This window comes from Tachysurus fulvidraco, chromosome 20 (assembly GCF_022655615.1).
Source record: "Tachysurus fulvidraco isolate hzauxx_2018 chromosome 20, HZAU_PFXX_2.0, whole genome shotgun sequence".
In the NCBI taxonomy this organism is placed as follows: Eukaryota; Metazoa; Chordata; class Actinopteri; order Siluriformes; family Bagridae; genus Tachysurus; species Tachysurus fulvidraco.
In genome coordinates this window covers 5,031,292-5,048,538 of record NC_062537.1, presented here as the reverse complement: position 1 = coordinate 5,048,538, position 17,247 = coordinate 5,031,292, and the positions used below count along the sequence as shown (strand labels likewise).

Here is a 17,247-nt window from a genome sequence, read left to right as displayed (position 1 = left end):
TTAAAAGTGTTTACATACAATCCTATATTATAAATTACTGGTGCAATGTGGATAAAAGCAAGCAAATCAACAACAAAAACAAACAAAACACATTACTGTACAGAACAAATACTTAGGTCACATGCTACATTATATACTAGTATGCGGGTTACATCCGAAACCGCATACTGTTGTAATAAATAGTGCACTTAAAGAACATGAACACTTGCTTACTAAAACAGCACACCCTGTAGTAAATAGTCAGTGTTGGTGGCGCACTTATGACAGATTCTTTAGTGTATGAGCACGCGGTTTGGGACGGAACCCGTGTCACTAAGCGATAGACAGGTTGCTCGATTGTTACTCGATCGATGTGCTGATCTGTTAATCTGGCCTGAACAGCAGCGGAGGGGGAAGTTCAGCCAGGGGAGGGCGGTGATGATGATGATGATGATGATGAGGGGGTGAGTGACAAAAAAAAAACTGCTTCTCTTTTCTTCTGACAGAAAGAGAGAGGGCGAGAGAGAGAGAGAGAGAGAGAGAGAGAGAGAGAGAGAGAAACCTCCATCCCCATGAGCTCATGAATAAATTATAGCGGCTCATTGTGCAATAGAGAGAGGAATGCGGTTGAGCCTGGCAAAATACGGCCGAGTGGGTAACGTTACGGACTATATACACACACACAAAGTGTTACACACGCACACACACCGCTCCGGAGCTCAGAGTGCTCGTCTGATTCATTACATCCGCCGCTGGTTATGCTGCGGTCTTACCGCCGGACTCCGGGAGCTCCACCGCCAGAGACACGCACAGAGCCCGGTAGCCTTTACTGGTAGCTCTTAGCTCTTAGCTTTGCTTTTCACCCGCTCGTAGATGGATTACAGACCGAACTAGGACGACTAGTCGCGGTGTCGCGCCTTAACTACAAGTTAAGTCGATTCAAAAAGAAGGGAAAATTAAATCTCCTTGCAGCAGGCAGAGGAGCAGTTAGGTTCCGGCGTCTTTCCGAGTCCTACACGATCCAACAACCACGGGCAGCTGGAGTCTCAAGGTAGGAGTCAATAATGTAGCTCTACGGCTAATTAGCTAGCAAGGCTATCCAGTATTGCTAATCATTTCCAATACTTTCTAAGTGTTGACCACGTTCTTTTTGCCCCCCACCGCTCGATGTCCTTTAACGGTGCTTTTAATGGTATTTTTTTGGTATTTAAAAAAATAAATAAAATAAAATAAATTCATGATAACAGCTGGTTAGCTAGCTAGCTCAGTGATGCTAACACGTTAGCGTTAATACTAGGTGTAAGCAATCAGGTTAGCTAGTTGGTTAGCAAGCCTGCCACCTCGAATTAGCCCCTGAAGCTAAGGTGCTTTATCCGAACCGGACTCTGCTGTTTTGTACGTCTCTGGGTTAAAGCCTTAAACGCCATTAAACAGCGTAGGCGACATTTTTGTGACAAATGATTTGGAGTTATCGCAAAATTATTATTATTTTTAACATTAATTAGAAGTACAGTGACTTTAATGTAGTCGCTGATGTAGCAAGTGGAAGAGAGATGCACCCGGGCTGTGTGTTTATTTTCATTCCAAGCTTCCTTTAGTCTGAAGTGACTGAGAAGTCACTTCGTCTTTAGTAACACGATAAGGTTATCACTAAGATTCTCACCTGAGATGCAGTAAGGGAGGTGTTGTGTGACTTTACATTTCCATTTAGCACATTTTAATTTAGGAGATAGAGCTGATTGTGTTGATGATGGAGCCAGGAGTTTACATCTAGGCTTGGATTTGAAGCCAGACCCTTCTCAGACCCCCAACATACCTTTTATTTGTTGCAGTCATTGTCCTGTGTATTGTGTATTTATCATAATGTGCTGGTTGTGTATTTGCACTCTGTTGTAATTTTAATCAAATGTCTTTTCATTCCAAATGATCCAAGCATTAATTGGGGAACAACAGTCAAAACCCCAATTGATTTGCGTACAGTCATTTGGCAGATGCTTTTATCCAATGTTTTGTACCCAGTAGTGGGATCTGAACTCAAAACCTTCTGTTCACCTGAGCCTGCTCCTGTCCTACTATTTTCACATAACCTCAGCTGGAGTACAGTTTTTTTTTCTCTGTCTAACAGCTCGTTGCTGTTAGCTTGCCTTATGTCCTGCAGGTGTGATGAAACACCAGTGTAATAGTATGTTTCCTGCCTCACCTCCCTTCACAGTTGAGAACTTCTTGGAGAGCTAGATAAGTCATTTGAGATGTTTTTACAAGGTCTGGGGAAAAGAACCCAGGGACCAAGTTTTGCCTTTTCAGTACTATGTGTGTGTGCGTGTGTGTGTTTATTAGATATATCCATATTTGAAGTATGTATTTTCTACACCTGGCAGGTGATTTTTATTGAAAGTGATTTGCAGTTGAAGGATTGTTCACTACAGAGTTCACAAGATAGTAAATCTGACACATTTTCCAATCTGCTTATGGATATTTTATGCCGTCAGCATGTCTTACACGCGTTTTACGTTGTTTGAGTTGACAGATCTTGCACATAAACACACACTGCATGCTGATGTTGCACATTTTAAGATATTCCAGAAAAGCTTGCAGATAGTCTGTTCAGTTGGTGTGACGACGCCAGCCGATACGGAGAGATCCGATGGCACCGTTGGATCACAAGGGGGGGAAAGTGGGATCGAGTTTTAAATCTACTCAGTCTGAGTACTCAGTGTGTCAACATCGACATGTTTGTGTGTCACAATGTCTTTGTGCTGGAGCTCTCCACCCATGAAGCCAGGTATTATGTTGTGTAACATTCAGATGTTTTTTTTTTTTTTTTTTGGCTTGCTTCTTCCTGCACGTGGGTGTCTGCTTTCTATGAATGCTGAGTGTGACTCAGGTCAGAAAAGGTGGTGATGGAGACGGATGGTTAGGTCCTTGTGATGAGCCAGAATTCATTCAACATGCTTTGTGTTTGTGGGTCAGACAAAAAAAAAAAACCTCAAATTTTATTGGACGCATACATACAGTGAAGGACATGCAGTGAAATGCAACAGGTAGGCTACAGATGCCTTTTCCGAGAGTCAAGTCATGGCCACCTGGCTCTTTTTATATTAGACGTCTTTAACATTCGTCTAATGTCCCAACACTGGTGGTAGCATCGCAAGGCTTCTAAAGTAAATGCTGTTGAAGCACTTTTACACCTACAAGACCTGTTGTTATTATTAAAAGTTTCTTGTTTTTCCTTGGCAAATAACCTGAAAAATATGTAAAACATCATAAATAATAAGTCAGACACTGATAAAACAGACCACTAAAGATCCTGTGGTCGGAGCTTCGTGAATCATTCAAATGTCAGGGAGAAAAAAAAATTAATTTTATCTGTTGCACCTTTTAAAGTATGTTGTAATAAGCAATATGTGGTTACTTTTGTTAATGATCAGCTTATTATTGTTTGCCAATGCAATAAAGAATCAGAATGCCTGACAAACTTTTTCCACAATGGCACAAAAGTTGCACAAAGGGGAAAGGGGAAAAAGTAATTGTGGCCATAATGTCATGGAAATTCCTGGATTTTATTATCTAAAATAGTCAATATGTAGTGTAAATGACTTTCTTCGACATCTCCTCTGCTTCCCTGTGCCTGAAATGGTTCTGGTAATAAACTCACTGGCACACTTTCTCTCTTTAGATGAGGTTTCAGGAATCCTATAATTACCCAAGATCTATTTTTTATTTTTATATATATATATATATATATATATATATATATATATATATATATATGTGTGTGTGTGTGTGTGTGTGTATATATATATATATATATATATATGTATGTATATATATATATATATAAATAAATATATATATATATATATATATATATATATATATATATGCAAATTCTCTGCAAAGGTTGGTTACGTGTATATATATGCAGTAGCCACTTTTTTAGGAAAACCTTCCCAATCGCGCTGGTTCAAACGATTCCGTGCCCACTGTATATCTATAGCTTCAGGTTCCTGTTTTTGGCTGACAGGACTGAAATCCCATGTGATATTGTGCTGCTGTAGTCCATCTGCCTCAGTGTTGTGTGTCTTGAGATGCTTTCAGCTGTTATATAGATTCATTATTTGAGTTTCATCTCAGCAAGCTTGAAAGTACTAGAAGCTCCTCAGCCACAGACCACAGTGACAGCTACTGAATTCCTGAAGTGTGTGTGTGTCTTGATGTGAGCCGATAGGCTGATTTTTGATGTTTTCCAGACGTGTGGGTGTTCCTAATAAAGCGGACACTTTTATTTCAAATAGGCCGCACAGTGGCAGGTAATGTTTACTTGAAGCACTTCTTGTTGGAAGGGCTTAGTAAATTATTGATAAGCGGACGGCTTCTGGCTTTAAGTAGACCTCTGTTTTCTGAAAGCGAGCGCTGTACCTTTACACTCTGCTCACTCATTCGAGACCGAGTCATCCACACTGTTTTTAGATGTCCTAGTGAGATTTTTCGGACTTTGTGATATTAGTCAGAGCTTCCCACTCATTTCCGTTCATTTCTTTGCTCCTGACGTAAGGACACGGGTCATTAATAAACAGCTTATTTTCAGACGTTTTGATTCACGCTTCCATAAAAGATCCTTTTTTTTTTAGCATCTCCGAACACACGCACACATGAAAGGGAGAAGCTTTATAATATCTTGATCATATCTTCATTGAGTCCACTACCTTCTGCTTGAACATATTAATAAACTACATCAAATAACATGTTCTGGGAATGAACCAAGTTTAAAGTAGTGCTATTTATTTATTTATTTATTTATTTATTTATTTATTTATTTATTTGACTGTGAGAACACGCTGAGCTTGAGCTAGACATGTAATGTTGAAGACAGCAATCCCCCCCCCCCCTTCGGGATGTGTCTACAGGAGCTCCAGAGGGGAAACAAAAGATCAAGCAGGTAATTTAATTTAGATCTCGCTCACAGAGACAATGGATGATTTAGGAGGATTTGGCTCCCTCACACCTTCGAGTCACGCCTCGAAAACAAATGGCTCACATACTTATTGAATAAACGGGTTTAATTGGCATTTACAGTGCCCTGGTGAGTAATTTGTCATTTGGACAGTAGGGATTAATACGGAAAGGGGTCTGTTGTGTATTAATTGGGAGGGAACGGCTTGAGTGTTAATCTTTATAATTCACACGTGCTATTTAGTGCAGTCCAAGATGTGTGTGAATTTGAGTTGCTGGATTCCGACATTCCACCCACCATCCCGTTCAAATACCCACTGATCGTGGTGCAGAGGGATTTAGGCCTCGCTTCGCGTCTACCGACAGTGCAGCTACGTTTTATTCTGTTAGTCTGTTCATCTTCATCTGATTTGAAAATGAGCTTCCAAAGCTCTCATGCTAATATCATTATCACCCTCATCATCATCAACATTATCATCAACATGCTCATCATCTCGTAGATTGCTCACTCCCACTTAAAAAAATAAATAAATAAGTGCCCTGGGAAAAGGAAAGAGAAGTTTATTCCACCTGGATTGCAGTGCAGTGAACATCTTGCTGCAGGCATGACATCTTTCATGTCTTCATAAACTTCATTCATTAACTGAGTGCGTTTTTACACACTGACCCTACTACTTCTTTTTTTTAAGCCTGTTTGCCTTATAGTTGTGGTTAAGGATTACAGACTTGTAAAGCACCATAATCTGTGGAGCGATGACTTAAAGAGACACAGAGGAAATGACCTTAACTGGGGATTTATTTTTGTTATGAATAACCAGCCATTATTACTTTCATGCTGTGAGGGATTTCTGACACATCCGCACCTCTGTATTTGGTAAGTAGTTATAAATATTTTTTTAGGTTGTTTTGTCAGCTTTGTTTGACATTGAACATTTCTGTGTTGCTTGCTATCTCGAGTCCTTGTCCTCAGCTCTCTTGTCTGCCGTCACTATGCAAGCAGGCGTTTTTCAACCACAGGCTGAGGCGAGGAAATAATCAGCCCACATTGCCTGCTGGGATCGACTCATTGTGGCTGCGCCGAAGGATCGCTCTGAGCCTCGCATTATGTCAGGGTCTGCTCTCGACCTCCGGCTTGTGGTCGTCATAGTTAATAGAGCGGGATTGAGTTTCAGAGGAGCATCCCTCTTGTTAACGCAGAAACGGGCTGCCCTGAGACGGGAGCCCCTGCTCAGGGGAGAGATGAACTATGAACAGGTTAAATCAGATCATGTAACAGCAGAGCATGGGGGTTCGACCACCATTAAACATTGTCAATAGTGGAGACGGACCACTGTGTGACCAGAACGTACGTGTGTGAATATATATATATATATATATATATATATATATATATATATATATATATATATATATATATATATATATATATATTAAAAAGGACACAAATTATTAAAAATTATATTTTATATTAAAAAGGACACAAAACATAAGCAGGCTGTTAATAAACAAGCAAAAAAATATTTCGAATAAGATTTCCAGATATGTCTGTTAGTAATGTTGCTGTTACTGTAACATCCTGTATCACCGTACCATCAATCCTAGTTATTTTAAAAAACCATCAATAATCACATGTTCGTTATTAGCATAAGCCCAGGATGCTCATCCAGCGGTACTCCTGTGCAGCACAGTCCCTAACATCAGAGAGCAGGTCTCACACACACACACACGCACACAGGTGTTACTCCGACCACAACACGAGTGTTAACAGAAGGTTGACAGTAAGACTGAACAGCCTGCAGATCATCAGATAGCTCTGCTTGTGTAATCTGTCTATGCCCTGCCTGACGCTTCTCCCCCTGCTCCACACTTGCAGTGTATTTTCAGACAGATGGAGAAAGAGATGGCTGACCTCCTATTGACTGGCTTAGTGCACAGTAAAGATCTTTAGTAGCTGATGGCTTCATTACCCCTCTCTCTCTCTCTCTCTCTCTCTCTGTCTTTCTCCGTACACATCTCCCTGATCAAAAGCAGAGGCCAGGGGTCATCAACTTGGATAATAAATGTAGAAATATGGCCAAACAGCACTGCTCCATGGAACAAGGTGTCTTTTTATTATTTTGTTCCCCTCTTATAAGACACGACGGAACATTCTGCACCGTCTCTCGTGAAACCATTAAGACAGAATTTAGGCTGCGTTCTTTTGTTACTTAAGCCACAGGCAGAGGCCTTGCCAAAGTGTCGAGAAGCACTCAAGCTGCCTTGTGGCTGTCTTGGTGTGATTAGAATTCCGAACCGAGGCCTGGCTCGCTAACTAATTCTCTTGTGCTCAAAGTGACCTGGAAATCCCAGACCGGATTGGATGCACAGACACCGCATCACAATTTATTGCAAGCAAGACTTAGCTCAAGACTCTGGAACATCCTCTTCTTGTCTTGTGAGACATTCAATATTTGAGTCTAAAAGGAAAGCAAATGAAACAATGTGACCGTCCTTAATGTCGAACACGTGTCTGCGTCAGATCTTTTTGTTATGGAGGTGTAATGGATGTTAAAACGACTAAAGGCTAGACTCTTGGGATTGGGGGAAGGGTTGGTCTGTGCAGCGCGGTGGGGGCAGGTAACTCTCCCTTTTCGGAACAGCTGCCGTTTGCTGTGCAAACTGATGTTCCTTTGCTCCCCCCGGTGTGTTTGGCTACACAGGAACAGCTTTGATCTCTGTAGGACACAAGGCTTTTTTGGACCACTCGCTCAAATTGCTCCTGTAGGCACTGTGGCCTGGGGACTGTTGATTCTTCCGAAAGATGAGGAGGGAAAAGACACTTTGTCTCGGATATAAATGTGCAACGGTCACCGAGGTCAATCCGGAGTACCTTTCTACCAGCTGCTGGGAATCTTGAGAATGTGAGTGAAGAGAGTGTTCAGATGAATGACTAGCTACTAATGGATTCCTCCTTTATTTGGCTCTTTACAAAATATGCTAAGTTATGTTTGTAAATGTGCCAGGCTGTTATTTCGGCTTTGTGCCCATTGTGTAGCATTGTTATACATGCGTATATATTACAATACTCATTGCTTCTTAAGAGCAGTCGACGCTCCGAAGTAGCGTGATGATGCGATTGAACCCCAGATAAACAATAGATGAGGAGAAGCTGTTGAGAGCTATTGTTTCTTGGTGGTCTTCACAACTTGTATTCAGTAGTCCAGAGGCACAACCACTAATTCTTGTGCTACTACAGTATATTGATGCAGGAAGAAACTCCATAGACACTGTGATTTGCCTCAGTGCCCTCAAAGGAGGTTTATACTCTCTTGAGAAGATTAAAGAATTGTGGGGCAACATGAAGCACAAAACGTGAAACTTGGCGGGAACTTTGATTCAATAATACGACGGGGCTTGTGCAATTCACATTTCTGTGAAGAATCGTTTCAACGACATTTAAGGCATTTGGCAGAACGGTTAAGGGCTTAACAGCCCTACAGTGGCAGCATGTTGGGGCTGGGATTCAAACTCACAACCTTCCAATCAGTAGTCTAACACTGTAACCACTGAGCTAATGATATCCCTACTGCAAGTAACCAAGTGATGAGTTCAGCCACGTTCCCTCAAGCAAGGTGCTTCTTTTAAATCTGGAAGTAAGATACACCAACCCCAGAATTTTTATTCTCCTTATATGAAAAGATAAGATAATATGATTTTAATTCCATTTAATTTTGTGGAACATCTGGGAAACACTGTTCGCACTTCTAGCAGATATAAATAGCGATTCCTTCAACTCATACTTTCCCCTCTTTCTTGAAATCAATAAGACAGAAGAGAAGAAAAAATTTCTGTGGTGGAAAACGTTACATCTGACTGTTACAAAGTGCCTGACACTGGAGATTTCTTAAAGAAATGCTGAATGAACGTCTGGGTATTGACTTCTTCACAACTTTACCAAATCACCAAACGAGCCCCAGTGAAGCAGATGTTACTGTAGAAATCATAACGTGTCGATGGATGGAACAGAATGAGCACAATAGTGTAAACGAGTGCTTTGCCTTACCGCCAGATCTACTGTCAGAGTTTAAATCTTTTTAGACTGGTGGAAAAGTCAAACTGAAACTAAACTTAGTCATAATTGCACATCCAGTACAACGCTGATTAAAGGCTGTGCAATGCATTGCGAGCTGTAGTAAATACGTTAGAACCGAGCATGCTCTGTTCTTAGGATAAATCTTACACTCTAAATTTAAAAGCCGTCGGTGTGAACGTGCAGCGAAAGTCAAACGTGGGAGCGGTTTTGCCGCAGTTGTAGCAAGCGATTTATTTTCTGCATGATTTTGATCGTTTTCAAAGTACCTATGCATAATCTTGATGAACTGTCTCATTATTAAAACCCAGCGAATGGTGAAATTGTGTCTGGAAAATGGCCCGCGCAAATTTAATACATGCCCTACTGATGTATGGATTTGCATTTGGCCTTCTAATGATGGCGTGATCAATCCTGACAGTGTAATAGATTACTTTAAAATCATGCTCCAAAAGAACTTTCTAAGAGAAAATATAAAGATATATATATATATACACTAATATAATATTAAAAAAATTACTAATAATTCAAAGCAAAAAGGTTTTCTTGGATTTTCACCTCCAGCTAGCGTGTCGATGGATATTGTGACACCATGTGGTTTAGAGTACGTTATCGTAGAATTCAAATATTTTGTAGTCTGCTGGGCATCATATAAGAAATAAATGCGAAGTTACAATTGATCAAATATCCTGTTTGCACTAAGAGGTTAGACATGTGATGAGAGATGATGCCATTGACATGTCATTTGGAGCTACTCCCTTTTCCTGTGGTTTTCATCTGTGAAGTCGGCTTCTGTCTAATCTTCTCATCAACGCTGTGCCTGGCTCTGATGCAGTTTTGCCGCCACTCTGCTGTGCCACGTGGCTGCTCCCTTAAATAAGCCCGTTTCCCTTTAATCTGGTCACCAGAGGAAAAGAGCACCATGTCATCACTCACACTCTCCATAGGCCGTGCCTTCTTATGTGAGGAGGTGCAGATACAGTACAATTTATCATCCTACGGACAAAAGGAGGGCGAGGAAGCGAGGGGGCTCCGAGCTGTGCCGCTTGTGTGAGGAAACATACTCATTTGCTTACATTAGGGTAACATTTGAACATTTAGTTCAGAACATGAGCTGCTTTGCATCAGCTGAATTGCTCAGTGTGTTCGTTTGTTTAAAGCAGCAATAGGCCTGCGCAAATAATTCCATTCGTTAGTTCAGCAGAAATCCTGCTATTAGCATCACAGTGAGGCATTTCTGTGCTCGTCAAAGAGCTTTCAGATAAATATGTCGAACAGTCTGGTACTATTAAAGGCTGAAAAGCATGTGTGAGATTTGAGCAAGGAGAAGCATTTGCTTATTATTCCACAAGTTTGATTTGGATTGGAAACTAAATTCAATCGCTATTAAGTACTCCACATGAAACCCTCAGCCCAAGTCGACCCTCCATTCCTTTCTATGTATTTCCTCCATCCTCCTTGCGTAGAAGAGTCGATCTGGTGTAAAGAAGACTCAGCTGGCTGGCTTCAAGAGGTTCATTCTCAGGTCCTTCCTCAGGCAGAGCTGAGTAGCAGCCATGCAAGGTCAAGCGGGTTAATGGATTCTCTGTACTCACTGACGGGGACATCGTGGATCCTGACGGATGCCTCATTAGTGTCACGTAATGTCACGAGCCCCCTCTCACTGGCCAAGCAAAACCAGACCTTAAAATATTCAGGTAGTAGTTTACACAAAGCTTATGATGTCCTTATCAACAGTTGTATGTTTGTGTTGACTTTTTTTTATTAAGTATTAAAGAGAGATAGAAGGTTCAACGCCGGATTTCTGGTTTCTAAGCACCACCAGATATTCTGCTCGTAGGAACAAACCGATGGTGGTTCAGAGAAATATCACTGTCACCCCATCGGTCTATGGACAAATGTCTGATTTGAGTAGCATTTATGATACTGAGGCATAAACACAAGCAGAAAGTAAGTTCATGTCCTGGATCTTTTTTCTCCCAGATTCTCAGAATGTAGAGAGAGGTGCCATTAAATCTTTTCTGTAGAGACACTGTCTGCTACAGCACTAAGAAACCATCAGGACAATAAAACTGTCTTGATCTTTAACCTTTTCTGCCTCACACGTTGTAGTGGAGGAGGTGGAGTGGTCATTAAATAACACTCCAATAAACCACCAGTGCTCAGGCAATCCTACAAGATTTCTAATCCTGAAAATGTTTTGTGCTAGATTATAGCCTTCATCGACCCAAATAAAATATTCCAATTGAATTGATTTGCAATAGATGGACTTCACAACATAAGATTATAAGTATTAAAGATTGATGGTATATTACGCCTTACATAACAAATTCTTGTCATCACCGCTCCTACCGATGTCCGGCACCCATCTTAGATGCATGAGCACGTCACATCTTCCTATCTAATTATACAAATGAGGAAAAAACAATCATGAGTTTAATTTGTATGTTTACTTATCCCACCAAAAATCATTTTGTCACTGCCAGCACCTCATGAGTCCTGGCTAGACGGGAGTGGGCAGTCACAACACTTTCAAGCCAGCCATGAATTTCAGGAAAGTTTGAGCAGTTCTCGTATATATGTGGTGGTTTGCATGGTGTTAAAGATCTGCTTAACGATTCAGACTATTAATTAATCCTGATTTGAGGCAGTCAGCTTTGTAAACTGGTGTAAAGTGTAAAGCTCACATTTTGTATCGCCATCTTTGAGAAAAGGAAATGACTGCACATAGATGTAGTTTTAAGATATTGTCAGGTATTTTACCTTTCTTAGACCAATCTAAAATCTTTCGTGGTCATCGAGAGGCCATCCTGAAGTGTGGCTCAGACAGAAGGGGATAGTATAGGACCAACAGCAGCACTACTAACTCAGTCTCTATATCTAAATTGGAAGGGACTACGTCTTAAAAGGACAAGGAAACAAAAGCTATAGAGAAGTCTACAGAGGCTTCTCTTCTGCTTTAAACAATGAAGGGGGAAAACCCATTCTGTTTTCTTGTGCAATGTGCAAGTCAATTTTAAACCACTAAAGGATTTTTTTTTATTGAGGATATATCGCTTCGCTTTATGTTCATATCATCGCTATAATTAAGAGGATGAATTACTCCCGTGACAGATTAGCTGACTTCAGGAGTTCAGGATATACTGTTGCGTATGTGTACCCCTCAAACTGAAGAGCCTAAGAGGAGGTAAAAAATTCAAGCCATCGAGCATGATCAGTTACAAGGCCAGTTTTTGCAGTTCATTTCTGAGAACACCGACACACGTACTTCCTTTCCGCTCGCACACCAGGGTCTACACTTTGCTTGTGTGGCATGTTGCAATTCCTGGCACCTTGCACTCTTTTTTTTTTTCTCTCTCTCTCTCTCTCTTTTTTTATATAAACAAGAACACTCGGCCGACCCCGTCCTCTTTATTTAAGTGCTCGACCGCTAGAACACCGTAAAACAAAACTCTGCATGAGCAGCACACAACAGCATCATACATAAATAGAAACCGAGCTAAATAAATTGATCCACTATGCTGTTATTGCTTTATATTTAGTGGATTACTCATTTCTGTGTTGGTTGTCATAATGTATGATGGATTAAAATGCTAATCGGAATTGCAAAAAAAGGCTAAAATAGTAGCGAGAAACAGAACGCCTTATATCTGTGAAAAGGCTCCAGGACTGTCGCTTCTGCCGTTTAATATACACAGTGTTTGTTAAGGACTTGCAAATATGCCGGGAACTGGATCAATGTACATTTGCATGAGTGTGTGTGAATGTGAGCTAGAAAGAGTTTGTGTGTGTGTCAGACTTGAATGAGTCAGCGCGGGGTGCAGGGGGTGGAACTCCTCGTCTGATGGGCGATATTACACCGCGTACGCCCCTGCAGCAGTGACATGGTCGGCCCAGGCTTTCTGACGTCTCCGCTCCAAACGCCTCGTCACCGTCTTGTTTTGCTCTTTCCGAGACTTACGTAGCAGCTCTGACCACAGCCTACGCTCACTGACTGGAAACCCAGCCGTTCTATCAGTCCACATCTTTGATTCATAGCATGCTCACATCCAGCGAGTGTGTGTGAGGTTTTATTTCCTGGAAAGCAAGCTACATTTCTTGAATGTCCTCAGATCTTTTAGCTGGTCTTACTCAGTAATCAGGTTAACCATGCCTTGACCATGTGCAAAAAAAAAAAAACCCACATTGCTCTTTGCCATAGCTACCGTTTATTCACCACAATAGCCTATATAAGTCTGAGTGTTGACTTGGGTCAGAAAGGGGGATTCTTGTCCGTTTGTTTGTGTGTGATTGAAGCAGCTTTAATTCCCTGTGTGGATTGTGGTCCGACGCTTTCTGACGCTGTGCTCCTCTCACCAGTTCCAAGCACCAGCGATGGATCTTCGTGCCTCTATTTTAAGCTTGAAGGCCACACATGTGAACGGTGTCCTGAGCTCACCTCGAGAGCTCCCTAGATAAATAAAAGAGGAGACCTGTCTCGTGTAAATTTCCCTACTGAAATGTTTAGTCTGATCTCAGTCTTAAACAGCGACATGCTCGGTCAGTTCAATGCCCTCACTTTGAGACTGCTAAGGCTCTGAATATTAACGAGGTGTAAAATCTCATTCTGAAGAGGAGTTTAAGCCTAACAGGCTGAGCTGGCCTATTAGCCCCAGGGCAGTGTTCATTATTAAGAGCTAGAAGTCTCCGGTTAACTCATTGCAGGCTACAGACAAGGTGAAATAAAGAGCCTTTGAAAATGTATGACTCTCATTTTCTTTGGCTTACCTGTTGTTACATTAACAATAAAATGAAAACAACAGAATAACCGGATTATAGAATGTTATACTTGTAAAGCTGGATACTGTAATGTAAAAGGGGCGTATTGTTAATTAGTCATGGAATGAGCACAGCATCAGATCTTCAACAGTTCTGACTAATTTTTGCACCCAGATAATGGAACAAGGTGGCGTCGCTGCCCTGCAGTAGCTCCTCAGCATGCATTTCTTACCCATTATTAGAAGAATAATGTGGCTTTTGTCAGCGAGGCAGGGCAGCAGTAAGCTGTCTGTGCACTAGTCTCCATCGGGTGCTTGTGTCAACGTTAATCAGATGAACCATCAGTCAGTCAACCTGTTTTCTTCCCTCTATACCACCGAAAGAGAGAAAGCCATCACTATGTTTAGAGTGAGTCACGGTGCAGGGGTGAGAGAGAGCACAGGGAAGGGAGAGGTGGAGGTGGGGGGGAGTTGTTTGAGGGTTGTTCTGAGTGTTGAAGTCAGACAAGTTTATCAAGCAGAGGCCCTTGAACGAACCAGCCAACACTGCTTTTATAAAGGACAGTCAGCGGCGTAACAAAGTCGTTACAGAGGAATCAATACAATGTGGCTCCATTTGCATTGGCGGCTGCTCGATTCAAAGCGGCTCACGCAGGGAAAATGAGTTTTAGAGCGCAGGGAGTTCCTGCTCTACACCAGGAGAACTTCTGTAAAGGAAAGCTGGGAAATGTTAGGATTGTGATGATCGAGTTTTTTTCTATGTGCACAACATGCTGCTAGTCTAATGTAAGTACACTTGATTAGACATTGTAAATATTACTCCTTTAATCCTAGCTACCATTCATCCAGTATCATAGGGCAGATAAAGACACCTGTGAAATGCTTTTATCTGCATGAGCCCACAGTTTCGTTGTGAAGATGCGTGTGTGTGCGTGCTCGCTACAAACACATGCACGTTTTCCTCAATTGAATTTACACGACCAGCAAGACAGGATCTTGACATTTTAATCAGTTTTGATTGGACCCTTTTGATATACAAATATTATTCAATTTTGCTCGACTTTTATTTGTCATTGTAAACAGTACTATCCATTTATTTCTATTTGGCATCGTTCATCACCGATTTTCATAAACCCTGTTTACTTTCATTTCCTGTTTAAACAAGATAAGCAATCATTTGTTGAAACTAAAGCATGTTATACAACGTGAACTGTGTGTGTGTGTTGGGCAAACCCAGTCCACTAATACATGAGAGACTGTGAGAGAAAGCAAAGGCATGTGGGATATTCTAAATGTTTACTGGCCTCCTTCATGTCTTTAAGGTGACTAGGAAGGAGACTTGAGTATTCGCTTGTAACTTCCTGAACAGAGAACGAGAGCATGACGGAAAAAGGGTGGAACACTTGACCTAGAGAAAACACTCTGCACCATTAATTGTGCTGAGTAGTCTCGATCCAGGCTGCTCTAGATCCTCAGCCTTTGGCATTCTGCCTCTCAGCCGTGACTTACGGATGTCACGTGAAACATGGATGCATGGGTTTCGCTTCAACATCACGGCAAGCCATCTGAGGACAAAAGCATTGTTGTGATGTTGCGTCTTGATTAGAGAGATTATAATGCTAGCATGACAGGCTGGGTTTTAAACCGTGGTGAAGTTTGATTCGATTTAAAGGGAGGTGTATGAAGAATGCTACATGAGCATACAAGGCCTGTCAGTATGGAGACGGTAAACAAGCTTTGACTGACTAACAGCTGACCTTGTGGGCGGCACTTCCTCCGTTGTAGTTCCCCCACGGCTACACACGCACACAACAGGAAAGAAGCTAATGACGGCGTAGAAATGTTGCTAGGAGCCACCAGGTGACAACAAGGACTAATTGAATCATTTGTATTACAAAACCTGTTACAAGAGAAACTAAAATTTTCCTCAGAATAGAAAATAAGAATAATTGGCTGTATGCTTGTGCAATGCGTCATTATCCTGTGATGCCCTTTAGCGATCACACATCAGCGATAGTATTGCTCTTGTCTTTGGAGCTTCGTGATTGGGCTTTTGGGGAAAGGAGCAATCTGTTGATTGGTTGATGGAAACAGAGGCTCACACGACAGAGGCTTTCAGAAACTCTGCCTACCACCTAATGTAGTAAATAATGTTCACTTTGTAAAATGGCTGCAATAATCTGTGCTTTTGTTCACCTGTTTTTATAACTCCCATGGGGCGGCAAAAACTTTGACAGCAAGTGGAGCATGATATATGGATAGACAATCAAGCTTGAGGCTCATGGAATCTGTGTTTTTTTTTTTTATAAACCCTGTTTACTGAATATATTGGGTTTTTCCTTTCACTCCTTGCCAATTCCCAGCCTGTCGATGTGTGTCCTTTCTCAGAAATACGTGCACCCAACCAGCACATTTTTAACAAAATGCTGCTTTCCCTCACAGAGAGCAAACAACCAGTCACGGCTGGCTAGGACATTGTCAGGATTCCAGTTCACAATTCTCCTGACAAAAGCACAAACACTTTATCGAGCACACGGTTCTTGGCTGCTTTCTGAGTGACAATAGCTACCAGAACCTAGCAATAGCGAGACCTTTTTACCAGGTTTACACTAGTAAATACAACAGCGAGGAAGGAAATTCATTTCTGGTCGTCTTTTGTCCGTGCTTCAGCATGTCCTCGGGGCAAGCGCGTCGTCAGTTTCTGTCTGCTTAAAACTGACCCAGCACTCAGGTGTGAACTGCTAATCTAGCAACGCTTTGAAGAGTAATCGTCCCCATGCACGAGGACCACTGTGCAGGTGTATTTTGCTTTTGCAACCAAAAAAAATAATTATATATGATAATTTCAGTATTAAATAACTTAGTGATTCGGTGGATGGCATGGCAAACGTTTTGCCCTGCTTAATCACTTTCTTTGATCCTGCCCTCTGTACGATTGTGGCTGTTCTGATCGCCTTAAACCTGTTCTATTTCCAGTGGCTGTGGCATAGTTAATGATTTTTGCAGTGCTTGTCAAATGTGTGTCCAACTCGGCATGTGTGTCTGTGTGTGAAGGAATGTGTTATCAGACCCAGTCTTCCTGTGACTACTAATCCCCTTCCCCCGGCTACCCTCCCCCGTTTGTCTCTCCTAAGTGTGTGTGTGTGTGTGTGTGTGTGTGTTTTGGAGGCTTCTAAAATTCATTCCTCCTGCCTGGGGCCACAAAGTGGGAGGCACTGCTTCGTCGTCACGTGACTAGAGTTGCTCCCAAGTTTGGCATGTGGACAAGTGGTGGAGTTTGGATGGCAGTCCCAAGTGGGCCATTAGCTTATTTTGTCTTTAGCGATGCTCCATTTTGAGTTATTGGCCCGTGATTGAGTAAATGTTACTGTAAAGTAATGTGAAGCAAGGAGAAGCAAGCAAGGCTTTTTGTAGCTTGATACTATTAAACAGTAGCCTACAAGTCAAACATCAAGATCAACCCTGGAACTGCTTTTTTCCAGCAGTGTT

At 41.7% G+C, this 17,247-nt stretch overlaps 1 protein-coding gene across 2 annotated transcripts in view; it reads left to right on the top strand.

Annotated features, from left to right (window-relative positions):
* Positions 1–480: 480 nt before the first annotated feature.
* The window catches only part of zmiz2 (zinc finger, MIZ-type containing 2), a 31,692-nt gene continuing 14,925 nt past the window's right edge, over positions 481–17,247 (top strand). Inside the window, exon 1 of one of the 2 annotated variants that reach the window (XM_027139423.2) lies at positions 481–1,030. The gene's annotated coding sequence lies outside the window, so the exon portion shown is untranslated. The remainder of the gene's footprint in view (positions 1,031–17,247) is intronic. The other variant, XM_027139425.2, reaches the window with a different exon arrangement.